Source organism: Sapajus apella, unplaced genomic scaffold (genome assembly GCF_009761245.1).
Source record: "Sapajus apella isolate SASKATOON/1434 unplaced genomic scaffold, GSC_monkey_1.0 scaffold21, whole genome shotgun sequence".
In the NCBI taxonomy this organism is placed as follows: domain Eukaryota; kingdom Metazoa; phylum Chordata; class Mammalia; order Primates; family Cebidae; genus Sapajus; species Sapajus apella.
In genome coordinates, this window is record NW_022436961.1 from 3307345 (window position 1) to 3335283 (window position 27939).

The 27939-nt window shown below is 37.8% G+C and overlaps 1 protein-coding gene and 1 long non-coding RNA gene across 3 annotated transcripts in view; both read left to right on the forward strand.

The window, feature by feature from the left end:
- ZMAT4 (zinc finger matrin-type 4) overlaps positions 1-27939 on the forward strand; it is a 367024-nt gene that overhangs the window by 229398 nt on the left and 109687 nt on the right. The window lies entirely within an intron of this gene.
- LOC116558290 lies at positions 4896-27890 on the forward strand. The gene is made up of 3 exons (XR_004271942.1): positions 4896-9032; positions 20414-20417; positions 27878-27890. It is a non-coding gene; the product is annotated as an uncharacterized LOC116558290 (long non-coding RNA).

Genomic DNA, 27939 nt, shown 5'->3' on the forward strand with positions numbered 1-27939 from the left:
TAGGTGAAGATAGAATATTCATTTTGCAGACCATTATCATTTATTCTTTTGAATACTTTAAGATGGAAAAATGCAGTTATTTTATTGTTGCAGAGGAAATGAGACTATTCTATTATAATTCTCATCTGAAGACACAGAACAAAAGAATTCATTTAAAAATTTAATAATGTTTCCAAGAACCATAAGCTGAGTTGTGCTGGAAAAGACAGTCAATATCATTGAATTATATCCCTTCTTTTTACAGAGAATGATTCTGAGGCCCAGAGACGTAAAGTGACTATTCCCTTCCAAGTCAGGGCTAGACCCAGGGCGCCTCACTGAGAGTGACACTGTTTCTGGTGATTTATCATTGACCACCCAGAATCCTGAGAAATTAACTCTTTTGTTTAAAACAGTTGAGTCTGGGATACTTAAATATTTTTAGTGCAGAAAACTTGCTTTGAACTGAAGTGTAGAATAAGCATAGCCAACGCTCAGTTTTCTGGGAATGGATTATTTGCAACGTGCAGTGTGTACCTTTAACAAAGGACTGCCCCCCACATTCATGACTCCATCACAGCTGGAGTGAATATCGCCATGCGAGACACTGAAGTCACTATTCGTGGGGGCCTGGATGAGAGATGCCAAGTTCTAGAAAGAGAAGACACACCACTGGAGAGGTCCCTAGAATGTACAGCAGCTCCCGCTGTAATGCAGCTGCTGCCTCTGTGTGTGGGGATGGGGATGAATTGCAAGAGGATGCAGGCAGCTCCTTTGTTTCACATGCCACTTTCATGATTTGAAAGTAGCATGTGAAACAAAGGAGTACATTTGCTTCAAGATAAGCAGGACCTGGTAGTGAGAGTGCTTTACGTTTTTTGTTTTGTGTTATGTTGTTTTGTTTTTTGAGATGGAGTCTTGCTCTGTCACCCAGGCTGGAGTGCAGTGGTGTGATTTCGGCTCACTGCGACCTCTGCCTCTCAGGTTCAAGTGATTCTCCTGCCTCAGCCTCCTGAGTAGCTGGGATGACAGGTGCGCACCACCACGCCTGGCTAGGGCTTTGCGTTTTGAATTGTTTCTGCTATGAGCTTTCAAGTGATAGAGGACTAACTGCCTCATATTTTCTTCCACTTAACCTTGGCATGGCCTCTGTTCACATCCCAGGCAGTGGACAGCTTAGTCATGTCAATGCGGTGACACTCTTTTACCTTCAGGGACCCAAGTTACCTGTGCCCCGGCACTCAGGCTGTGGATCTGCTAAGACCAGTGAAAGGAAAGGCACTCTAGGTAAATATCAATAGTAGTAATAATTTAAAAAACAGTTTTATAGGGTAACCAATGCAACTATGGCTGTACAATAATTCCGTCCAAACTTAGTGGCTTACAACAACAAATGACACTCCTTGTCTCTCACAGTTTCAGTGAGGGGATTTGGGAGTGGCTTGGCTCAGTGATTCTGCCTTGAGGTTCTTCATAATATTGTAGCAGAGACATCCACCAGGGCTGCTGTCATCTGAAAGCTTGAACGAGGCTGGGAGGTCTACTCTTAAAGGTGGCTCATTCCATTCTGGGTAGCAGATTAGTGGTTGCCAGACACTGGGGAGGGCAGGAGATGTTGATGATAATGGGGTGTTGGAAGCATAATGGAAATTATACTTTGATCATAGTGATGGCAATCTGTCTATATGGTTTTGTCAAAATTTGAATGGCTATGCACGCGTGTAAATTTTAAAAGCTAAGTAAAAAAAGAGAAAAAACGCAGCTCAGTCACACACCTGGCTTGTTGGTGAGAGGCCTTTGGTTTTCTCCTTGTAGGCCTCTCCCTGGGGTTTTGGAAGCACTGGTGCTGTGGTCGCTGGCTTCCCACAGAGTGAGTGATGCAAGGCAGCATCTGGAGGAAGCTCTCCTTTCTATGATACCTGAAGGTCTCTGAGCACCACCTCCACACATGCTATGTGTTAGAACTTCTTCGTATCACCCACAGTATCCAAAACAAGGTGTTGGTAATAGAAGTCCTGGAGAGTAGGTCTCCCTCCTGTCACCCAATGGAAAAACTACACTCCACATTTTCCACTCTGTGTGATACAGTCAGAATTACGGGTCTCAAACCGATGCTTGAACATTTCCCAGTGCTGAATACTTGAGAAAAATTAGTGTCGATTAATAGGTACTTTTAATATATTTAATCAATTAAAATAAAAGCATTTGTTCTCTCTTAATGCTAATATTTTCAGTCTCTGAAAGCCGTATGTATTGTACCTAGTTAAGAATCTGTAGAAAATAGGACCTTTAAACAGATACGATAATTATAGAACACAATTCTAAATTAAATGTTAGTGGAAGAGGTGCCAGAGAAAATACTCAGCTTAGATTACACCTGGTTATTTTTGCATTATTATTTTTAATGTGTTTTGACACCTCAGCTGTTCTATGTAGACTCACTCTGATCTTCAGATCCCACATTTTGGATGAGATGATTAAACTGCTTAAATGGCTCGTGTTCCTGTCATATTATGGGGGTAGGAGTGAAGTGGGAAAATAGTGTGATATAGAAGAGATAATTTTCATTCACTCATTTTGTCATTCATTCATTCACTTATTCAAACACGCTAAGTACCTGTTATGTGAGAGGCCCTGTGTTTAAACTTATAAGGGAAAGTGACTCATCCTCTAATCTCAAAGGGTTTGAAGTCTGGGAAAGGGATGGAGGAGAAGATAATATCTTTACTGAAATAAACATAACAGAAAATATGCAAAAAAGGAGCTTCGGAGCCCTCCAACTACAATGCTTTGGGAATGGAGAATACAGAAAAAAATGACTTTCAACTTGGAGTCAGCATTGAAACATATAGAAGTTAGTGGCTAGTTTCCCTGGAGCAGAGAGGTGAGCATGACCACAGGCACAGAGTTATGGGGAAAGGGGGTCATAACTAGCACTCAGGTCAGAGAGGACCTCAGGTAAGATGAAGGTAAGAGAAGGCTGAGAAGACAGATTAGAACTGAATTGTAAATGGCCTTGCATGTCAGGCAAAGCTGAACTGTTTTTGGTGGTCACTGATGTGTTTTTGAGTAGAGAGATGAATACTTGGCAGTAGAGCATGTGATCATTGGAGTGAGGAGATTCCGAAAGCCAGAAAACCAAATTGAATTCATGCTGAAGCCTGGTGAGGGCCTGGGGGAGACTGAGACAGAGGCCAAAGAATAAGGGACGAGGTGGAGAAGTGGAAGAAGTGAAAGATATATTGCTTGGTGCACTATTCAGAGTGTTCTCCCCCTTAGCAAAATGAAAATGAGCCTGTATATTAGAATTCTCAAAGACACCTTGGCAAAGCCAGCATTTCTGTTTGGGAACCCCAGTAGGAAAAATAGAAATGTAATGAGTAATATGAGTAATAATTTAGATTTCTATTCCGTCTCAAATCCACCAGAAATGTAGTTGATGAACATTCTCAGTAGTGTATTTACATCCTGTAGGGCCATTCTTCCTTCTGTTGGGCTAGGTTTTTGCCTGTTATTGTTATTAATGAACTAATAAATGGAACACTCGATAAAGAAGCTTGGTTAACTCTTCCATCATCACTGACTAGGATCCAAAAGAGATGAGATTGGCTGCTAAAACTGAATCATTTTTGTATTACTGTGTTCATTTATGCACTGTGGGCAAACTTAAGCAGGAAGTTAGAAACCTATCCGAATTTTTAATTTCAGAGTCAGCTACTACATTGGAAACAGCCCTACATTTACTATATGGAAACAATGTTCTCTGTTATTAGATGTTGACTAAGAAAAGGGCAAAAGGAAAACACCCCTACCCATATCCAAAGTACTTACCTGGGCTGAGTGTGGTGGCTTATGCTTAGAATCCTAGCAATTTTGGGAGGCAAAGATGGGAGGATTGCTTGAGCATGGGAATTCAAGATCAACCTGGGCAACATAGTGAGATCCTATCTCTATAAAAAATAAAAAAATTAGCCAGGCATGGTGGTGTACACCTGTAGTCCCAGCTACACAGGAGGTTGAGCTGGGAGAATCGCTTGAGCCTGTGATGCAGAGATTACAGTGAGTCATGATTGCACCACTGCATTCCAGCCTGGGTGACACAGTGAGATCCTGTCTCGAAAAAAAAAGTACTTAACCTATTCTTTAGTTACCGATGTTGGCTACATTGAAGAAGCTGACAATATCATGGGAAACTGCCAACTAATTCATTTTTCTTCTCAGTGCTCTAAGGCCTTCTCTTCCTGAGTGTTGACTGAAGAACTCTATTTAGTTTAAGCTCAAGAACCAGTGTAGTATTTTGCAGGAGCTCAACATAGTGTTTTCATAAGGTTCCAGGAAGATGTATCCATTATGCTGCCTCTAAAAAGCTGTGGGCTTTTTTTGTGGCCCACATTCATTTGACAAAACAAGAGATGCTCGTGAAAAGATGCAAAATCGGAGAAACCTGTCCTCTAACAAATGGGAAACTATTTTGTTTGTTTCCAAAATTATAACTTTATCGCCATGCAAAATAGCCTTAAGAGTCTTTTATTTTAAAGCTGCTGCTGATGGACCTAATTTTCTGCAGTAGATGGGCTTATCTAACTGATCGTAAGCTTATGGTATAAGAAACAAATGTCAGGTTTACTCCAAGTAGAACATACCTATTGATGTATTTGTTTACTGTCTCATTTGATTAATGTTTAATAAGCACCGGCTGGGGATGATGGCTGATGCCTGTAATCCCAGCACTTTGGGAGGCCGAGGCAGGCAGATTGCCTGAGGTCAGGCATTCAAGACCAGCCTGGCCAACATGGTGAAACCCCATCTCTATTAAAACTACGAAAATTAGCTGGGTGTGGTGGTGCATGTCTATGTTTCCAGGTAGTCAGGAGGCTGAGACAGGAGAATTACTTGAACCTGGGAGGCGGAGGTTGCAGTGAGCCATGATTGTGCCAATGCACTCCAGCCTGGGTGATAGAGCAAGACTCCATCTCACAAAAAAAAAAAAAAAAAAAAAGTCAGATGTACTCAAAGTAGAACATACTTATTGATATATTTGTTTACCATTTCATTTTGACTAATATTTAATAAGCACCTGGTGTTTAATAGGCATTGTGATGACTATTGTGAACCTTGGAATACCAAGATGCCATTGTCCTGATGTGTAAAGAAAGACATTCTCCCTCTTTTCAAAAAGTCCACATCATAGTGATTTCCGAGGCAAATGAAATACTGCGAAGAGCTTTTTACCTGAAGATCTCTGGTATGTTTCGTGCCTATAAAAGCACAGACATACGGTAAAGAAAGAAATGAACAAAAGCTTAGCTCATTCAGTACTCTACAGTCTACTTTTCAAATAGACTCTGCTACTGGCCATTATCATCTTATGTGAATGTTTCCCCAAGAAAATGGAGATTTTATAGTTGAGGGTGAGGTAAAGGAGGAAATAGCAGGTGTCTTGATAAATTGTGTCGGAAACCTTTGTATGACTTTATACCCAGGGCCAAAACTGCTACCTGAAAATGGAGAAATTCAGTTCTACAGGAGCTTTGCTACAATGGAGTCACCTGAAAGAAAGAGCTTTTCATTTGTCCATCTATGAGTCACTCAACAAATGCCTATTAGGTGGTTATTATGTAACAGTCGCTATACTCAGTGCTGAAGATGTAATAATGAAAAAGGCATGGCTCTTTCCTTCAGGAAGCTTCTAAGCTCAGTAGGTAAGGCAAGCAATCTAACGTTATTTGAAGGATGCTTTTTAGATCCTCAAATGATTTGCATATCTTTACTGTACGAAATAGGAAAACTTCCTTTAAAATCTTGAAAAAGCCACTTCAACTTAAAAATAGACAACTAAAGATTTCTTTACAAATATGGAGGCTGGTGGGTTGCTGCCAGTAGAAATGTTATTTACCAAAACAGTCTTTTATTTAGAAGGTGAGTATGATGTCTACATTAGATAAATAGGTTCCTGGACCTGAATAATGAACAAAAATATGCAATAACTTGAATTTGGAACCTATTTTTACAAAATATGAGAAATAAGGATATGTTTACTGAAATAGCTAATGGGCCAGTGGCGTGGTCACACAGCTTTTCACAGACACCAGCTGGCAAGCTGTTAAGTGATTTGCAGCGAGTTATCAAGCATTGCCGTTTTGAAAATGAGAGTCTTGATTTCTTTTGTAGTTACATGTAAAAGAAAGGCATCTATCACTCAATAGAAACCCTAATACAGGAACTACAGTTTGACAAAGTCCTAGTGAATCCGTAAGGTTCAGTGTAGTTGACTCAGGGTCATAAGCCCAGGATTTGTTTCCTGTCTTTCCTACCAAGTAGCTGTGAGACCTTGGTGAGTTGCTTCATCTTTTTGGGTTTGTTTTCTCTCAGAAACGAAGGTATTGGGAGAGGCGATCTCTTCTAGCTTTGTTGTCCATCCAGTTTCCATCGAGGTCAGTCTGTACCACAGGGGAACAATTTATTCTGAGTCTGTGAACTTGGGTTGTGAATAATTGCACTTCCAGAATATGTAAAATATCAGATTGTTCAAGCTTATGTTTAATGATGCACTGACCCTACCTCAGGACCACTAAATAAAAAGGGGTTATTTTGTTCCCTCTCTATTTTGTTTGACCACCTCTGGACTTCTGCATCCAGGGGCAAAGCAAGGACCCAAGGCAGCTATGTGTTCTAGCAGAAAGCTTTTTATTACGATTTGGCTTGACTCTGGACAAACTCTATCTTGACTTGTATCCCTAAGCAAACCAACATGTAAGGAACTTTGTTTCAACACACTCCCTCATACCTAAACCTTGCTCTCTACCCTCAAGGGACAATGTCTACTAACTTTATCAACTACTTTCCTCATCTCATTTCCATTTCATAACCTTCCTTCACCTTAAAGTGCACATTTGTGAGTTCTATATTTTCAGCTTTCAGACATAAAGGTTCTGTAGTGGAGTTGGTAGTGGTCTTGGCCTCTGCAGCACGCGTACACGCACGTGCCCAAACATGACTCCTCATCATGTATCTTGTTTCTGATTGTCTCTCATGTTTTCCAAGTGTGGTTACCATGTGAATGGAAATCACTATTGCTGCAACCAAGCCTGGGGTGTCTGTTTCTACTAATGCTAGAGTCATCAGACCAACCCTCCTACTAATAATATCTGTAAACTCTGGACAAAATATTAAAATCATCTACTTGAAGACAACAGGGAGCAATCAAAACCAGGCAGAAACTGGAGGGAGGTGAGCGTTTGGAATAGGAAAGAACACTGAGTGAGTTTACCAGTTTTTGTGGCTGTTTTCTTCAGGGCTGATCTTAGCAGCAAGCTGGCTGGCTGGAATGCAGGTAAAAACCCGTAGTCTTCCTGGCTTGAAGACCAGAGGAGAGAGCTCTGGGAAACCGTAGCACTGGAGAGCAAAGCAAAAAATTCCAGAAAAGGGAAAACAACAGTTGTGTGTGTTTGTGTGTCTATGCACGTTGTCTAAACCTGTCCTCGATAACTAAACAATGTACCCACGGAGCCAATTCCAGACATCCCAGCTCACGCTCAAAGTACTGAGAAGAAATTTCAGCTGTTTCATACACACCTCCAAACTCCCTGCACCCCATCCCAACTCCCACCTCACCTCTACCACACACATCACAGGGGAACAGAATATGGAGTTTGAATTCAGCCAAGTTTGCTGCCTGCTTTCAAAATCAATGTTCTGGAGGAATATAACAGAATCCAGAGTTTATACAATGTATCCTTCATAGTGTTCAGATGCAGTCCTAAATTAATGTGCATAGGAGAAACTAGGAAATGTGACTCAAGCTCAAGAGGACAAGCAATCAGTAGAGACTAATGCTGAGATAATCCAGCTAACAGAATGCAAGGATTCTAAAAGTAGCTATTATAGCTACGCTCAAGGATATAAAGGAAAATATATCACAGTGAGTTAGCAAATAGAACATTAATCAGAAATAGAAACAAAAAGAGCCAAGAGGATCTGAAAAATAAAATATCCAAAGTGAAAAATTCACTGGATGAGTTTGTAACATGAATTGGATTTAAAGAGAATGGACTTGAAATTAAATAGGTACTATCTAATCTCAAGAATGCAGAGAAAATATATTTTTTTAATTAATACACAGTGTGTGGGACAATGTCAAAAGTCTTTCATATGTGAAAGAAATACATTTATTTGCATGTTTTAGAAGCTCATGAATCCTAAGTAAGATAAATATAAAGAAAATCACGCCTGAAATTATTACATACAGTAATTCCTCACTGAATATCTTTAACAAGTTATTGAAAACTGAGACTTTAAGTAAAAGGCCTACAGCGAGTCCTTGAAGAAGATTATTTTGTTCAACTTTGTTTTGCTGATGAGAAAAAAAATGGTTTTCTTATACATTGTTTCATTAAAGTCACAATTTCTAAGAATATATTGACAACATTAAGTGAGAACTTACTGTACATAATTGTCAAATTGCTGAAGACCAAAGAGAAAAAGGAAATCTTGAAAGCAGCCAGAGAAGAATTATTTACTAAATAATTATATAGATGCCATGACATATTATATGGATGTCAATGACAATATGAATTATAACTGATTTCTCATTAAAACAAAAAACTAAATCCAGAATTGAGTGAAACTCTTTACTGCAAGGAAAAAAAGTCTGTTAATCAGTGAAAATATTCTTCAAGAATAAAGGTGTAATAATAACATTTTAAAATAAATGAAAACTAAAGAATTTGTTGCCAGTACATCTGTATGACCGGAAATGCTGAAAGAAGTTGTTCAGGCTATACTGAAATACCAGATAAAAAATTAGATGTTAAGAAAGATGGAAAATGACCAGGAATGACAAATTCATGTATTAGCATAACATGCTTTCTTTGTTCTTAATTTCTTTAAAATACATACAATTTTTATGCCTCCTTTAAGAAACTGAGACATACCCAGGTACTTGGGAGGCTGAGGTGGGAAGATGGTTTGAGCCTGGGAGGTGGAATTTGCCGTGAGCCGAGATTGTGCCATTGCACTCCAGCTTGAGGAACAGAGCCAGAACCTGTCTCCAAGTAAATAAATACCTACTGAGACATAATTCACACACCATAAAATTTACCATTTTGAAATATACATTTCAGTATTTTTTAGTATATTCATGAGGTTGTACAACTGTGAACACAATCAATTTTAGGGTATTTCACCATTCCCCATTATTCTCTCACCACAGCCCCAAGCAACCACTAGTCTAGGTTTTATCTCTGGGGACCTACCTATTCTGGACATTTTATATAAATGGAACTGTACAGTATGTGCCTTTTGTGTCCCTTTTTAATTGATACATAATAGTTGTACATATTTATGAGGTAGATGTGTTTTTGGATACATGCATACCACCTGTAATGATCAAATCAAGGTAGTCTAGAAATTCTTCACTTCAGATATTTAGCATAATGTGTTTAATGATCATTTATTTTGTAGCATGTATCAGTACATCATTTTTATTATTTAATGATATTTTAATTGTATGGATACCCTTTTGTTTATTCATCAGTTGATGGACATTTAGATTGTTTCTATATTTTGACTATTATGAATATACTGCTTGGTACATTCCTGGAAACATTTTTGTGTGGATGTATGTTATCAGTTCTCTTGAATGTATGCCTAGGAGTAGAATTGTTGGGTCATATGAAGACTCTATATTTAACTTGTTAAGGAAATGCAGAAGTGTTTGTGAAAGTGATTGCACTATTTTACATTCTCACCAGCAATGTATAAGTGTTCTAATTTGTATACATCCTTGTCAGCACTTATTATTATCTACCATCTTCATTATAACTATCCTAGAATATGACGTAGTATGTCAATGTGGCTTTGATTTACTTTTTCCTGATGGTTAATGAGATTCAGTGTCTTTTCATGTGTTTATTGAACATTTATATATCTTCTTGGAGAAATACCTATTCATATTCTTTAGTTAGTTTTTAATTGAGTTATTTGCCTTTTATTGTTGGGTTGTAAGTGATCTTTAAGTAGTCTGAATACTGGACTCTTATCAGACATATGATATTCAATTTTGTCTTTCATTCTGTGGGCTTTCAATTTCTCACTATCATTTGAAGCACAGACCTTTTAAATTTTAATTAAGCTCAATTTACATATTTTTTTCTTTTGTTGTTTGCATTTTTGTATCACATTGAAGGAAATATTGGCAAATCTAATTGTCACAAATATTTACATCGAAATTTTATTCTAAGAGTTTCATAGTTTTACTTCTTAACATTTAGGTCCTTGATCCATTTTGACTTAATTTTTGTATGTAATTTGAAGTAAGAACCGAACTTTATTCTTCTCCATGTGATATTCAGTTGTAATAGTACCATTTGTTGAAAAGACTTCTCTTATTGAATTGTTGAGGCACCTTTGCTGAAAATCAGCGGACCATAAATGTATGAATCTATTTCTGGCCTATCAATTCTATTCCATTAATCCATACATCTTTTTTTTTCTGCAACACAGCACAATCGTGATTACTGTAGCATTGTAGTAAGTTTTGAATTTGAAAAGTGTCAATTCTCCAATTTTGTTCTTCTTTTTTCCAGACTTTTTTGGTGATTTTGGGTCTTTTAATTTTCACAGACATTTTAGAGCCACCTTTTCAATTTCTCCAAAAAGGCAGCTAGGATTTTGGTAGGGATTGTGTTGGCTCTGTAGATCATTTTGAGGAGTATTACCATTTTAGCAATATTAAGCCTTCCAAATTATGAACACAAAATGACTTTTCATTTATTTAGATTTTATTTAATTTCTCTCAACAATATGTTGTAGGTTTCAGTGTATAAGTTTTGCGTGTGTTTTGATAAACTCATTCCTAACTGTTTTTATACAATTGTAAGTGCTACTGTTATCTATTTTATTTTTGGATTGTTCGTTGTAAATATATAGAAATATAATATTTTTTAATATAAATCTTGTATTCTGCAACTTTACAGAACTTAGTTTTATGTGTTGTGTGTGTGTGTGTGTGTGTATGTATTCCTTAGCATTTTCAGAATACAAGATCATGTAATCTCCTAATAGAGAGTTTTACTACTTCTTTTCCATTATGGATGCCTTTTATTTAATTTTCTTTCCTAAAGGTACTGCCTAGAACCTCCAGTAAAATCTTGAATAGAAGTGGCAGGAGTGGACATACTTGTCTTACTTCTGATCTTAGGGAGGAAGCTCTTCATTATTTACTATGAAATATGATGTTGTGGATATTTTCCCCAATACCCTTCATCAAGTTGAGGAATTTTTTCTTTAAAGTTCATTGAGTATTTTTTAGCATGAAAGGGTGTTGTGCTGTGTCAAATGCCTTTTCTCTATCCATTGAGATGATCGGGTGATTTTTATCTTTTATTTAATTTATTCCATGAATTACCTTTATTGATGTTCATATGTTAAACCAACCTTGCAATCCTGATAACTTCCACTTGCTTATAGTGTATTATCATTTTTAGGTTCCTAGATTTAGTTTGCTAGCATTTTGTTGAGACTTTTGATGTCTATTTTTATTAGAGATGTTGGTCTGTAGTTTTCTTATTTTTTTGTGATGACTTTGTGTGGCTTTGGTATCAGGGTAATACAGACCTATAGTGAGTTTGTGGAATTTCAGGGTTAAACAATGAGAAATATATGACCACAGGTCTCAGTAGCACACATGAGGTTTACATATGTGATGCTTTGATAGGCTTGTATGCAAGGGAAGTGCCTCACTGCATGCATTTCACAGGCTACAGTGTGAGGACCACTACTCAGAACAGGAGGAGGTCTAGGAAACTTCTAAAGGAGAAGATAATCAGAGAGAGGACTTGAATGGATAGGTAATGTTGCTCAGCAGCATGGCAGGGAGTCTCTGGGCTAGAGAGCCATGGAGGCACTGGTGACTTTGCATCTTTTATAGCTACAAGATTTATTTTTGCCTGTGGCTAGCAGATGTTGAGTGTAGTTTCACAGGGTATGCAAAACATGCAGGCTCTATGTGACAAAAATCTGCTTACCTGGCTGTATTTAACTCAATTGAATGCATAAAAAATTTGAGTTTGATTCTGGTGGGTTTTGTACTAACAGGTCTCAGCCTGCTATGAGGGAGGAAACAACCAAGGGCCAGCATATGGGGGCCATCTTTGGCTCATTTATGTAACACTGCCTTATAGAGTGAGTTGGGAAGCATTTCCTCTTTTGTTTTTAGAAAGACTTCATGAAAGATTGGTGTTAACTTTTCTTAAAATAGTAGAATTCACCAATGAAGACATCCAGTCTGACTCTTTTTTTGTATGAAATATTTTTGATTTCTAAGTCAGTGTCTTTACTTGTTATAAGTCTACTCACACATTCTATTTTTTCTTGAGTCAGCTTTGATAGTTTCTTCCTTGTACAAATTTATCTGTTTTAAAGCAGGTTGTCTTATTTATTGACATGCAAGTGTCCATAGTGTTACTAGCAATCCTTTCTATTTCTGTAACATTAGTAAGATCATTAGTGATGTCTTCTCTTTCATTTTTTAGTTTAGTAATTTGTGAGTTATCTCTTTTTGTCAATTTATCTAAATGTTTATCAATTTTGTTGATTTTTTCAAATAGCCAACTTTCGGTTTTGTTGACTTTCATTATTATTTTTCTATAATCTATTTCATCTTCTTCTATTCTAATGTATTATTTCCTTCCTTCTGCTTTCACTGAGTTTTTCCATTGAGTATTTTGCTCTATTTCTAGTTTTTAAGATAAAAGTTTAGTTCTTGTATTGAGATCTTTCTTATGTTTTTAAATGTATATATTTGTACCTACAAATTTCCCTTCAAGTACTGCTTTTGCTGCATCCTGTAAGTTTGGATATATTATTTTCATTTTCATTTATCTCAGTATATTTTTGCAGTCCGTTTTTATTTGTAATTTGATCTATTGGTTATTTAAAAGTGTGTGGTTTAATTTCCATTTATTTTTGGATTTCTCAAATTTCTTTTGGTTATTGATTTCTAATTTTGTTCCACTATGGTTAACAAATATACTTAACTAATTTTAACCCTTTTCAATTTGTTAAGACATGTTTTATGACCAAACATATATAATTCATCCTAGAGAATGACTCATGTGCTCTTGAGAAGGACATGTGTTCTGTTGTTGATGAGTGAAGTGTTCTGTAGACGCCTCTAAGGTTTACTTGGTTTATAATGTTGTTCAAATCTTTTATTTCTTGTTGACCTTTTGCTAATAGTTCTACCCATATTGAAAGTGGAATAGTGAAGTCTCTAACCATTAAAGTTAAATTATCTATTTCTCCTTTAAATTCTATCAGCTTTTGCTTTATGTACTTTTGGGGCTCTGCTCTTAAGTACATACATGTTTATAACTGATAAATTGACCATGTTATCATCATGAAATGTCCTTCTTTGCCTCTAGACAAATTAAATTGACAACAATAAATAAAATTTATTAAATGGATACTTATTATTTTAAATTGATTAATATAAATTACAATTGTTAACTATATAATCAACTATAGATGTAGTTAATTAAATATTAATAAAATTGACAACTATCACATAAAGAATAAGAGTGTAAGCTTCTTGGCCAGATAATACCAGGTAATATCATGCCTGTAATATCAGCATTTTGGGAGGCTGAGGCAGGTGGATCACGAGGTCTGGAGTTTGAGATCAGCCTGGCCAATATGGTGAAATCCCGTCTCTACTAAAAATACAAAACTTAGCTGGGCATGGTGGTGCACACCTATAGTCTCAGCTTCACAGGAGGCTGAGGCAAGAGAATTGCTTGAACCTGGGAGGTAGAGGTTGCAGTGAGCCAAGATCATGCCACTGCACTCCAGCCTGGGCCACAGAGTGAGACTCCGTCTCAAAAAAAATAAAATAAAATAAGTAAGGTTCTTATACTTCATGGAAAGTGATACAATATTAATTCTAAGTAGAATAAAAAGTTAAAGTATGTTTACAATAATTCTTAGAGAAACCACAGTGAAATGCAAAGAAATATAGCCAAAAAGATAACTGACAAATAAAAATAACAATCTAAAACATTCAATTAAATGAAAAGAAGCATGAAGGGAGGAAGAGAGAAGCAAAAAATAGATGAGATGAACAGAAAACAAGTAGTGAAAATGGCAATTCTAAATTAATCATCTTAGTAGTTACATTAATTATAAGTGAGTTAAACACTTAAGAGGCAAACATTTTCAGAATATAAAATTCAAAATACAACAAAACCAGTCCTCACTGGCTTCTTTATATTAATGGTTTATAATATGTATTAGGATATATATATATATTAGTATCTTATAACGGAGACACTTTGTGTGAACTTATTACAGAGGCAATGCTTATCTATTATGGTGTTTTTATATATTAGTGGTTTATAATATATATTAGGATCCATATATTAGTGGTTTATAATGGAGACACTTCTTTGTGTGAACATCCTATAGAGGTGACACTTACCTATTATGGTGAATAACTCACAATAAGGAGATTATGATTCTAGTGGGAAAAGAAGCGTGTTATCTGTGTATCAGCCTGTTGTATTATTGTTACCTTGATATATACATATTGCTGTATAGGGCTGTATACATACAACTGTGAATACTATAGTTTATGGATTATTTAAGTTTATTCAAAGATAATTTTGGTTTTAATGTGTTTTTATCTCATATGAAACTGCACCTGTCATGAATTGTCGCTCAATTGCATTTAGCTCACCTCTCTTCATGAATCTCAGCCAGTGTTGGGAATGTTACATCCAAACGTGAAGCATTTTAATTATATCTCAATCAGACATTTCCTTGAATACTTTTATCCCAAAGTGCTCCAGTCATTGGGCTAAGGAGAATTCTTTTCCCCAGGCAACAATGTGGATGGGCATAAAGTTTCTCTTCTATAGATATTTTCTTCTCCATTTTTACAAATATTTATTCAAATAAAGACCATTACTGCAATGGACCTACATTTTCTGTGTGTTTTATTTAGTTTTATATATTCTTCTCTCTAATCTATCAAACAAAACTTCCTTAAACACAATATTGATTGTATCATGGCTCTCTCTATAAGTCTGCCCTCAAATATTGCTTGCTTAGTAAAGTTAGGTTCTTTCTTATTTCAATAACGTACAATTTTCATTCCTATCCGTGTCTTACTTATCTTCCAAATAAACATTTTATTTTAGGATAGCTTTAGATTTACTAAAACATTGTGAAGATAGCATAGTTTTTATATATGCCATACCCAGCTTCTCCTGTGATTAACATCTCACATTTGTCACAATTAATGAGCCAATATTTCCTTAATTTTTACTTAGTGTCCTTTTCCTGTTTCAGAATCCCATATAGAACACTGTATTAAATTTATTCATCCCATGTTTTTAGACTCTTCCTCTTGGCTGTAGCAGTTTCATAGAATCTTCTTGTTTTCTATGTTTTAATAGTTTTTAGAGTACTGGTCAGATATTTTGGAGGATGCTACTCAACTGAAATTTTCCTGGTGTTTCTCTCAGGATTAGACTGGGATGTGGGTTTTTGAGAGAAAGATGACAGGTTAAGAAGTGCCATTTTCATCACATCATACCAAGTGTGCATACTATTACCATGACTTATTGCTGCTGATGTTGACTTTAGTCACCTGGCTCTTGACCATCTTGGTCACTCTTGGTCATCCTGTACTCTTTGGAAGGAATTCATTATGCACAGCCCAGCCTTAAGGAGTGAGGAGTTGTATTTCACCTCGTTCAGGGTGGAGTATCTACATAAATTATTCAAAATAATTCTGCATGTGAGCCTTGTCTATCTTCTTTGTTTATTCAATCATTCATATTTGACTAAGCTCATGGATATATTTACTTTACACTTTAGATTATAATCTAATTCTACTGTGATTATTTTATTGCTCAAGTTACTCTAGATTTTGCTATTGGGAACTCTTTTTGTTGGCTTCCATGCGCCTTTGATATACTCAAATCATTGTGTGTGTGGGTGTGTGTGGTTTTTTTCTGTACTTCCTTATTTTTCAGCACAACAAGATGCTCAAGGCTGATTTTGTAAATTTCCTGCCTCGGTCCTAGAAATAGCCATTTCTGAAAGGAGTTCCAGTCCTTTTTTCCTGGAGAATGAAATTAGAAACCAAGATTTGGGTGCTAGGTTCCTTGCTTAATTTAAATGATTTCTCCTTTTTATTCCATTTAATCAAATTCTTTCCCTTCAAATATTTTTTTTTAATTGCATCTATACCCCGAAGCTTATCATTCTGCTACTATAAGCTTAGAGTCTCCTAAATGGTCTCTTTCTTCAACCTATTTTCTACTTGGCGACTGTAGAGATTTTTATAAAATACAAATCTCATTATGCCATTACCCTGGTTTAAAAACCTTCATAAGCTTGGTATTGTCCTCAGGAGAAAGTTTAAACTTAATGTTGTTGGAAATGTTTTTGGTGTCTGGTTTCTGGTTTCTATTTTCCCCTCCAATTTCACCCCGTAAAAACTCTCAACCTTGGTTTACACTGAATCCTTACTAAAATTATTTTTGTTTCTTATGAGCCTTTGCATAGTTTTTGTTTTTTTTTCCTGGAACACTTCCCTTACTCTTTTTTTTTTTTTTGGCAACATACACACACACACACACACACACACACACACACACGCATGCACGTACACTCTTACTTCATTTTGTAGATTTCTACTAAATTTCCAAATTTCTCCTTAAATGAGCATCTTCTGAGGACCTTTCACTAAAATGCTTCCAGGCTGGGCTCGCTTCCTGTCTCCACAGGGCTCTGTACAATTGCAGCACTCACTGCAATGGGCAGTAATTACCTTTTCACTGTCTCTTCCCTCTGGACTGAGTTTGTGATGGCAGAGACCTTGTACCTTTGTTTCATCATTGTATGATTAACATTCATCACAATATCTGTCACTTGGTATGCACTAAAAAAGGGTTTATTTAGTGAATCAATAAATGACCCATGGAGTATTCCCCACCATGCTAGCCTCAGGATGTAGTGGTCACTGACATGTCTAAAGAAATATGGTTTTCCAAGTGTTAAATATGTATTAATTTTTGTAAGCAAAGCATCCTTCAGTATGTGAGACATCTCCTCCACAATGGAAAGATGAGAACAGTTACTGAAAATTATCTGGTTACTCATAGTTAGGCAGAGTTCCTGGATTTCTTTGTTCTTCATTGCCACGGTAGAAACAGAAGGCAGATGATAGCTTCTAGACTGCTTGGGATCAGTTCTTATCTAGAGTGTGGGCATGCACATGTGCTTGGTTAAACAGACTGGGAAGCCAGCCATGGAGAAATGTACAGGAATTCTAAAGCAGCGAAGGAATGTACACCTGCACCTTGTAGCTCAGAATAGAACATGGCCTCCAAGGTATCTTCAAACAACTTCCAAAACTTCTCTGCTTTCATCCCAAGAGTTATAAACTCATAAAGAATCTAACACAAGAACAAGTAGATAAGCTTTGACTTTGCCTACTCATACCCTTTTTTTACTCAGAGAAAACTTTGGTATCTTTTAAATATCTTCCCTAGGGAAACTGGGACAGTCATTTTGGTCTCATGAAATATGGCTTATATGTGAGGTTTCCAGAGCTGCTAGAATGGAAATGATCTCTGCTCCTTCTGAGCATATGCACAGCAGTGCTTCTCCTCTAAATCCGGTAGGATATTGTAGACATTCCCTCCAATCCTCTTGACTTAGCTCACATATCCCGAGGTTGAAAAATGGAGAGAATATTAATAGCCCTCCTGTAGCAGATAGCTTGTCTAGGTAAAATTTGCCACACATTGCCAGTTTTTTCTTAAGAAGAAAGAACATGCTTGTAATTAGGTTTGAGAACAATCTTTTAATGATATATTGTCTTAAAGGGATGACGCTGTTTGACCAAATGAGAAAATGGGGACAGCCAAATGGTCTGAAATATTTGGCTTCTCCAGCCTCCTGGTGGTCACACTGACTGTGTACACGTGATGTCCCTCTCATCCACAATAATTAGGATGACTAAATATTTAATTATTTGTCCTACTCTTTGCCCTTGATAGCCTAGCAACAAAAGTTAGTTGGATACCCTATATTATTGAATGTTCACCCACTAGAACAGTGAGCCATTTGGTGCACATATGAATTTTTTTATGGCCTCTAAGTTTATCTAAAGATGACTAATTGAATTTGAATTTTAGATAACAACTCTTTTAACCTACATATACAATAAGTGTGCAGATATTTGTGACATACTTATACTAAAAATCCATTTGTTGTTTATCCAAATTTCAAATTTAATTGAGCATCCTATATTTTTATTTCATAATTTGACAACCATAATGCCCTGCCTACTTTTTCAGGTTTAATGTATCTTTAAAAATTTAAATTTCAATCAAAGAGTATAAGGCCATTTTGTAAAGAGAAAATGGGTTCACTTTATTTTTATAATGTTAGCTTTGCCTGTTCATAATCCCCAATTTGTAAAGTCATTTAAAAAAAAAATCTGAAACATTATATTCTTTGGTTAATAAATCCTAGAGATCTAATAGGCAGAATGCCTATACTTAAAAATACTGTATTGTATACTTAAAAATTTGCTAAGGAGGCAGCTATTATGTTAAGTGCTTTTATCACAATCAAAATAATAAGAATAAATAAAGAGGGCGGAGGAAGCGCAGAGGTGATGAATGAGTAAGAGCGTAGATTGTGGTGATGGTCTCACAGGTGTATATTTATCTCCAAATCATCAAGTTGTGTACGTTAAATATTTACAGCTTTTTGTATGCCAATCCTACTTCAGTAAAGTGGCTTACAAAATAAAAAAGAATAAAATCACTAAAACACTGTTTTTATAAATAATTCTTTTCTGTACACATTCTTGAGCTGTTTAGTTACAAAAAAATTCTGAGCCCTTATCTCATTCCTATTTGTCTAAGAAGATTTGGAAAGCCACCTAACTGAAATACATGTAAATGTTTTTTCCACATCAAGTTGGACTTTTTTTCCATTATATTGTGACATCAAAGCCTCAACCATCTTCTGTTTTCTTTTAAAAGGCTCTTAGTGGTAATTTTTCCCATTTAGCAATGTGCCCAGTTAGCACCTTTGCTATACTTTTCTCCACAGATAGATTACTTTATCTGCTGCCTTGACACAGATCCCTAGAGATATTGGAAATATTTAATGCATATTTACAAAATAATTCTTATTGCAATTAAGCTAGCATTGTTATTATTATTATTATTATTATTGCCTGTTTAGGAAGTTTGGTTTGTAAAGTTGATAAATTTTCACGCAAGTCTTGTGAACTCTGTTCTGTTGTAGTTGCTGCTACTGTGTATTCTATTCTTTAAAAAAAAAAAATAATTCCTGGAACTATCCCAAGAACTTCCCAGAACTTCCCAGACCTATCAAGGCAACTTTCTGATATATCTTTGAAATTACTTGGCAAACCAAACCTAGACACCAAAAAATGTTTTTTGTTAGTTTGTTCATTAGCAGACACTGCTTATGCTGCATTTGTGATGAGAACCACAGAGAGAGGCCACCTGTGGAATCATGAGACTGCCTCTGCGCAATCAACGTGGAGCCACTGGCAACTGTGTCTTTTCAAGTATCACTAAATAAATGGACCTTTATTAGATTCTACTAAGCTGCCCTTCTAGGCTTCATATCCTCTGCAAAGTCATCCACAACATTAAGGCAGATGTAAAGGGCTTGCGCTGTGATTCCCAACACTAGGAGGCTGAGGCAGGAAGATTGCTTGGGCCCCAGAGTTCAAGATCAGCTTGGGCAGCTTAGAGAGACTTCATCTCTACAAAAAAAAAAAAAAAAAAGAAAACTTAGTCGGGCTTGGTGGTGCATAACCTGCAGTCTAATCTACCCAGAAGGCTGAGATCGGAGGATTGTTTGAACCCAGGAGTTCAAGGTTGCAGTGAACTATGATCTTGCCACTGCACTGGGTGACAGAGTGAGACCCATGCCTCTAAAATATACATACATATATACATAACATTATAAAAAAGAAAAAGAAAGATGGATATAACAGAATGAGAGAGGATCAGAGAAGGGAGTTATTAGGTTAGTTATTTTACTCCTTTTAAAAAGTTAGCTTAATGCTCGATGTTCTCTCCTAGACCTTTCTATTGTATAATAACATGCAATAGAATATATACCAAGAATGCGTGTGTGTGTATGTGTATGTGTAACAAAAGGACTTAATTTGTTAGCTTGAGACATGTATCCACGCTCAAAGATACAAGCATTAGAGCCAGCAGTCAGGAACTCAGATACAGGTTCTCTGTAACTTCATTGTATGTGTTCTTGAGAGTGTGTGTGTGTGTGTGTGTGTGTGTGTGTGTGTGTGTGTGTGTTCTTGCCTTCTGTCACCCACTTTCCCTTCTGCCCCCATTATTTTTTGCAGAAAAGTTATTTGGGGAAAAATCCAACTTTACTTTGGCTGATCCCAAGAAAAATGAGAGTTTGTCTCTTCATTGTACCTTTCTGAAGGATTGTTAGGAAAACCTCCTTCATGGACAGGAGTTGTAGTACTTCCAAAGTGCAAGACTCGCCACTAAGCTGGAGCGCTAGGTAGCTTGAGATTCCAATGTCAGCTAAGGGTCTCGAAGGCTACCTGGGCACATCAGCCCCAGCTGGGCCTTGCCGCCTCACAGACCATCTCCATTCTCATTCAAAAACCCCTGGGAAACTTTACGGGAGCACAACCTTTATATTCCCAATGTTCACAACTAGATTTAAGAATGTGCAAAGCAGTGATAGACAAGAAATTTAAAAAGCTAAAACAACAGCAAAGCTGAATGCAAGAATTCCTTCTAAAGAGTGGCCGGCCCATGTTTCTCCAGGCTCCTGTTTGTAGCATGAGTCCTTCACATTGCCAGGTCAGCCCAAGAAACAGCAGAGTCAGAGAGCTGACCATGGACCTGGCTGAAGGGTGACTGGAGGGGGTTCCTTCAGTCCACCAGCACAGAGTGTAGCGTGGGAGTGCAGTGAGGTTACTGTGACTAAGAGCACTTATTCATGATGATATAATCCTTAACAGTTATGTAATAGACTGACTGCAACTATAATAAACTTCTCTATTGACTTAATATTTATAATGTGCATTCTCTTCATTATCCTTTCTTATTCCCCGCACATATTACCTTGTACATTTACTCCAGGTTCTCTATTTAAAAAAATCCAAACAGTGGATATAATCATTACAGAGCCTCTTGTTTATGTTCCATTTTCTCCATAGAATCAGAAGCTTTTTCTGAGACCTTCACCTGCAGGCACAGCCTGACAGATGCAAAATTGAGAAGTGGGTGAAATTTGACCTTAATGCCTGCACTTGTTTCCTCTGAAGCCTTTTCTAGCCTCAAAGTCGCTCTTCTGCTACTTGTCTTCTTTGTTCCTGTTGAGTCTCTGCACACTGTTCCTTATCACAAACATAGATAGACTCAGAGTCTGATAAGTGGGTGCTTTATTGTAGAAGAGACTTGCTGGATGTCCTCTCCTAGCAGAGGTGGCTTTTAACCCTTACGTGAACTGTAGAATGGAAGACTCTTGTCTTATTGAATGAGTATTAATTAAAGACAAATGTGAGATGTGTTGTTTTAATTGTATCTTTAATTGGCAGATCATAACTGCATCTATTTTGGAGTACGATGTGATGTTTTGATACATGCATCCATTGTGGAATGATCTAATCAGGCCAATTAACAATACATTACCTCACATATTTATCATTTCTTTCTGGTGGGACCATTCAAAGTCTACTCTTTGGCCATTTTGAAATACACAATACAGGACTGTTAACTGTAGTCACTGTATTGTGCAATAGATCACCTATGTCTCCTGTCTAACTGAAACTGTGTACCCTTTGACCAATGTCTCCTCATTATCCATTTACTCACCTTGCTTCAGCCTCTCGTTACCACCATCCTACTCTCTGCTGCTATGAATTCAACTATTTGAGATTCCACATTTGAGTGACATCATGTGGCATCTGTCTCCCTGTGCCTGGCCTAGTTCATGTCACATAATGTTCTCTAGATTCACTCATGGTGTTAAAAATGACAATTTTTCTTTCTTTTGAAAGACTAAATACTATTTCATTTTGTAGGTTGGCATAAAAATCTTCCCAATACCTCTTAAAGTATAGCATGTGGTATATACTACTATACTCACGGGTCTCCCAGGGATCAGTGCTTAGTAGCAAGGTGGATCCAGGAAGGACTGTTCCACCCGGGCCACGTGTGTGGTTTTCCCTTCTTAAATGCAGTTGTCATCATGGTCCAAATTGTCATTGTGGTCCAAATTGTCTCAGTGCCCCTTTCTATTCTGTAGCTTCTATTGTAGCAAATGACCCACATAATAACTATTTTAATATGGCATTGGGGGATTTCTGTTTCTAAAATGAATTTTAATTATTCTCTATTGAATTCCCTCTCTGTCTCTCTCTCTCTCTCTCTCTCTCTCTCTCTCTCTCCCCCCCTCCCCCCACCCTTCCCCCTCTCTCTCTGGGGAGACAAGGAGTGGTAGGTACACAACTTGAAGGAATTACATATTAACGCCTTGGCTGAGGTCACTTTGTCCAGACCTTGATTGACTCAGAGAGTTGACTTTAGAAATCTCGCATTTGCTGGGATGTCAGCCTCTTCAAGTTTGAGTCAGCCTCACTGTCAATAATTCTGATTTGGTGCTCAGCAATTCCCATGTTAACTGTTGACTTTTATTGTATCTCTAAAATTGCTTCCATTCTGAGAATGATTTGAAAATAATTTTATGTTATTTTATTTTGGTTGTATTACTGTGGCATTCCCTCCGACCCCTTCTCTAACATTTGTAATTTGGCCAAAATGTGGTTTCAAGACAGAGAAGACGTTTCAGGAGTTCCGTGTGCTCACATGGGAATGGGAATTGCAGAGTTATTTTTTTATCTATTTCATTATTTTTTATATTTAGGACTCAGACTCTTTTCCTCTTTCTGGAACTTTTGAAGGTGATTTTTTTTTCCAGGAACTACACATTTAAGTCTCAGCTAAAGAAGCAATTGCTTTTTAAAGACACCTAGTTTTGCATTCGGCAGCTCTCAGATCAGAAATAGGTACTGTGACTCCCTCTGGAGGGAGGTGTTTGTTAAAAAGATGAAAAGTTTTCATTTGAAAAGTTGGCAAGTGTGTCTCATGAAATCGGTAGAATTAAAATTGATCCTGGGGCCCCAGTCCCCGGTAAAAGATTCCTCAGTGATCCAAAAGTTCCCTGTTAGGCTGCTACTTGATCATCTGAGACAAACTCTTCCCTGCAGAGGCTCCATTGTCGGTGGTTTCTCCTTGGTACTCGAAGCTCCACTGTTGAATTACAAGCTCCTCTAGGCTCTGTCACTGGTGATTGTCCCCGTTTCTTTCCTCTGATAGTCCCTGAGGCTTTAGCAGCACAGCAAATTATCTTCCTTTTCTAATTTGTTATTTATTTTCCTGAAAGAATAATGGAAGCAGCTGTAGAAATGTGGAGAATTTGAAGCTGACCTTCTGAACACCAGAAAACCCCACTGTAAAGGCTATGTTGATTGGGTTTGTCAGAATGAATTGAGCACTGGCTGAAAATCGTGATGGATATGTACAGGACTCGAGACAACTCTTCGGCTCGATGTCAGAGATACGGATTTTTCCAACCTGAAAGCTTTTGTGCACCATACTTCAACCACTACTGCTCGGCGGAGTCAGTTTTTCAGTTGCAGCCCATTTTGTGAGTGCAAGCAAATTTCTCCAGATGAAAAGGGCTGTGCATCGTCTGTTTGTGTGTATGTATGTATGCGTGCTTACCCAATCCCACATTTCTAAGATGTTTCTAATGCCCAATTAAAAAGCAATTGAATATTGAGCTGCATGTTTGAATCATTGCAGGCTCTTTGGGGAATATCCTGAATTTTGATTGCTAGATTTGCTCATAGTTCTGCACAACACACCTTACAACCGTCAGATATGAAACTTACTCAAACATCCGTAACCTTTAGAGATGAATCTGAGCCACTGCTACTTTTTCTGGAAGATGGTAATAGAGGCCCCCCAACTGTTCCAGAACTCAGAAATCTTTCTTCCTCTCCAACTTTTACTAATTACGTTATAGTATGACTTTTAAAAGCTGTCCTTTTAAAATGTTGTCTTTCAGATCATATCCACAAAGACCATGTCTGTTAGTCATTTATCATACAATAGCAAGTATATTTTAGAAGCCTTTTCATGGCTGTGACACCAAAGTTAAAGACAAGGTCATTGCAGATGCAGAGTGCTTTTTCAGAGCCACAGAATTAATAAATTAAAAAACAGCAATTCAAACCTAGGACTTTCATGTTTCAGTCTGATGCCCTGTCTGAGACTTTGCCACCATGCTCTCACTGGGAAATACTTAAAATACATATTTATTGGATCTCTAATATCAGAGAATGGAGGTTTTGATTACTTGCATCAGAGGATGGGCATCTTGGAACAGAAGTGTGGCTGAGCTTGGGACCGCAATGTGTGTGAGAATGTATCTGTGTATGGTGGGGTTTGGTGTCCTCTGCAAAGAAGCACTTTGCAAAGTGACAGCATTTTGCGGTGTGAGTGTATGTCTGTGTGTGGTGGAGTGTTCTTCAGAGGCAACAGGGCATTGTTAGGGAGAGAATGAGAGGCAGAGAGGCAGATAAAAGGAAACAAGGGTATAATTTCCCCTCCTTATCCTCCCCACTCGCCTTCAGACCCCTAACGGAAGCAATGACTAAGATTCATTGAAAGCCATTCCCTAAGCCGTCTTTTATATTTCGATGACTTGGCTAAGTGAGCCTCTCAGAAATCACATAAATGAAAGTGCTTTGTACAGGTTTGGGAGAGAAAACCTGGAACACTGTTGTTCACCAGATTTTTGGGAATTCAGTTATCTGTATTGTAATTGAACAGCGTATTCATAGACCCCCAGGAAATTGCTGTCCTTGCCTTTGAAAAGATCCCTCATCATCTAAACGGGGAGACAGAACGGAGACATATGATTGAATTCCAGAACTATTGCTACAAAACCCCTATAAATATGTACAAATTAATCTACTGCAAATGAAGTGCAAGGTGCTGAAGGCATGGGTGTAATGGTCTCATCAGAGTCTGCAGGAAGCAAATAAATCATGCATCAGTATCTTTTCTGTAACTGTATGGATGGCTTCATTCCTTAGACGCTTTTATGCACAAGTGAATTGTGTGAGATTACTGGCGTTTGCTTGTTTTTTTGTGAAGTGATAAGAAGGTATCATCAGTGCAAACAAGGTAATTGGTCTTAAGATCACCATGGTAAGTGATTCCTCAGGAAGAAAACCTCTACCAGCAAACAGCATGCATGCCCTGCCCAGCATATAGAATTAAAACCTCTTGAGACTCTTAATTACGTGTAGGATAACTGCTTGATGCATAACATTATTGCCTTGGCTTACATTTAAATTTCTGGGTGAAATAAAGGATGTGGAAATCATCTTTCTGTGGGATTGGTGCTATAGGAGTGTTCTGGGCTGTAAAAAAAAATGATATTTTAGAGGTAAGTGCAAATAGAAAATGTTTCTCTCTAGCTATTTTAAGGGGACAAACTGGGGTAATAAAAGTCTCAAATTCATTCACATTGTGCTTAGATACACAAAGGAATGAGGTTCTTTGTCTAGACTAACAGGGTCTTTTTCATGAACCTCTACCCGCTTGTGGACCAGAAAGAAATTAACTTCATTCAGTCCAATGGTGTTTCAAGTTTCGTTGTATCTGACATTTAAACAATCCTTTTCGAAAATTCTCCATCTCTCGGATATTTGTGTATATCTTTTGCTTTGCTCCTCTCCATAACTTTTTTTTTAAGATAATATTTTTGTCCCTTTACTTTTCATTCATTTCTACCTTCCCAATGACCGCTTCAAAAATGCAGGTGTGTGCATGTGGACAGCAGTGGTTCCTGTGACCTCAGGGTCCAGGGGAGGTCCTTGGGCTCAGTGTGTCCTTTATCAGTTCTGACTTCCCAGGAGATGTCACTCAGCTGCCTGGTTGCTGTTTCCCAGTGGCATTTGCAGTTGTCGCTCAGGTAACTCATAGCGGAGCTGCTTTCTGGAAATGGGCAGAGCTTCATGGTGCTCCTGGCAGATGTGGGCTCACGTCCACTCCTGCAGATGCTGTGTACACCTTGGGGCTCTGCCTGTGACAGCTATTTATCCTTGCCTGGTGAGCTGTCCTGAGGCTGTTCCTATAGAATTGTCTCACCCTCACTTAACCAGTCCCCTTTGAGAAGCTCCTGGTCAGACTCAAACATCCTTCTGGGTCTTCTCTATACTATTAGGGAAACGTGAGAAAGCTCAACCTCATGGCTTTCTCACACTAGCCTCACATTATCTTGATGTTGCTACTTTCCAAGTTGGTGCAGGCTAGCTCTGAAAAGGCCACGGATCGAGGATGCCTCGTGTTACCCTCACTAACTGTACTTCTGCCCAGATATCTATGTTCTGGTCACCCTTTTCCCTCATGGCCTCGCACTCCCAAGGGTCCAGTGGTTAAATACCTATTTTTCCTCCATCATATCCTCTCTTTGCCATCATGTCACATCTGTCGCTAACAAAGTCCACACTATCAGGGACAGTAGGGGTGCTTCTGCCCTGGGAGAACTCTTTGAGTTGAATTGCCCATGATTGGTTTTTGGTCAACTCAAAAGTATAGATTTGAGGGATGAGTGTGGGGTTAATAATGGAAAAACAAAGGGATTTTGAAAAACGTACATTCTAGACAACAGCCAAGCTCCCATGGCCATTGCGTTACTGTATAATTAGGTCTTGAAAGTCAAAAGATTAATGTTAATTTTTTCCTTTGCATTTATTTTGCTATGAATTGTAATCTTGTCCTCATTCAAACCTGCTCTCCCAGCCCTGGAAGATTCTTGGGACAAGGAGGATGAAAACTATCCACAGAAAGGCAAAAGAGGAAAAGTCCATGATAGTGAGTCCTTGCTGGGTCTGGGACATTGAACCAGCTCAGTCAGTAGTAATCTTCTTTCCCTTTAACTGAAATTAAAATGAAATCTATGCCACAACACCACTATGTCAAATTTGTGTACATGTGAGGAATACAGAAAGGGAAATCAGTTTTGATGAGTTATGGTGGTGAGGTTGTACATAGTTGCATTATTTGGCTAGAGTTGCCATAACAAACTGCTACAGCTGCTTGGCTTAAAACAAAAGAAGTTGGTTCTCTCACAGTTTAGAAGACAGACTTCAGAATCCAGATGACGGCAGGGCTGTGCTCCCTCTGCGGGCTCTAAGGACTCATCCTTCCTTGCTTCTCCTGGCTTCTGGAGGCTCCTGGCTTTCCTTGGCTCACAGCTACAAAACTCCAATCTGTGTTCAGCTTTACAGAGCCTTCTCTGTGTCTGTCTTTCCTAAGCACATCTATCTTTGGGTTTAGGGCCCACATCCTCCAGGATGATCTCACGTCAAGATCCCTTCTTAACATCTGAGGTCCTGAACGGACATATCCTTTGGGAGTCCCTGTTTAACCCACAACAGGGACGTATGTTCTCTTTTATTATTTTCTTATTTTTGAGATAGCATTGTTTTGCACATTTTCAACTGGTATCAAGGAGGGGAGAAAGTGACATGGCATTCCCAAACAAAATCTATACAACTATTTTGCTAGGATGATTCCCTTTTTAAAAAACGTTTTCTTGCCTTTCACTCCTGAAAAAGTTCTGTGTGTCTGGCCTTGTTTTTTTATGGAAATCCTTGCATCTAAAAACAAGCTATATAAAACCGGTATTCCAGACATCAGGCACCAAATACTTCACCCCAGGAATTCTCAGCCCAGTCTGTTCAACCACTAGACGGCCCTATAAATAGAACCAGAGAAATGTTTGGCTCTGCTTCCCCAGCTGGACCAGGCAGGAAAGGCTCCCTGTGGT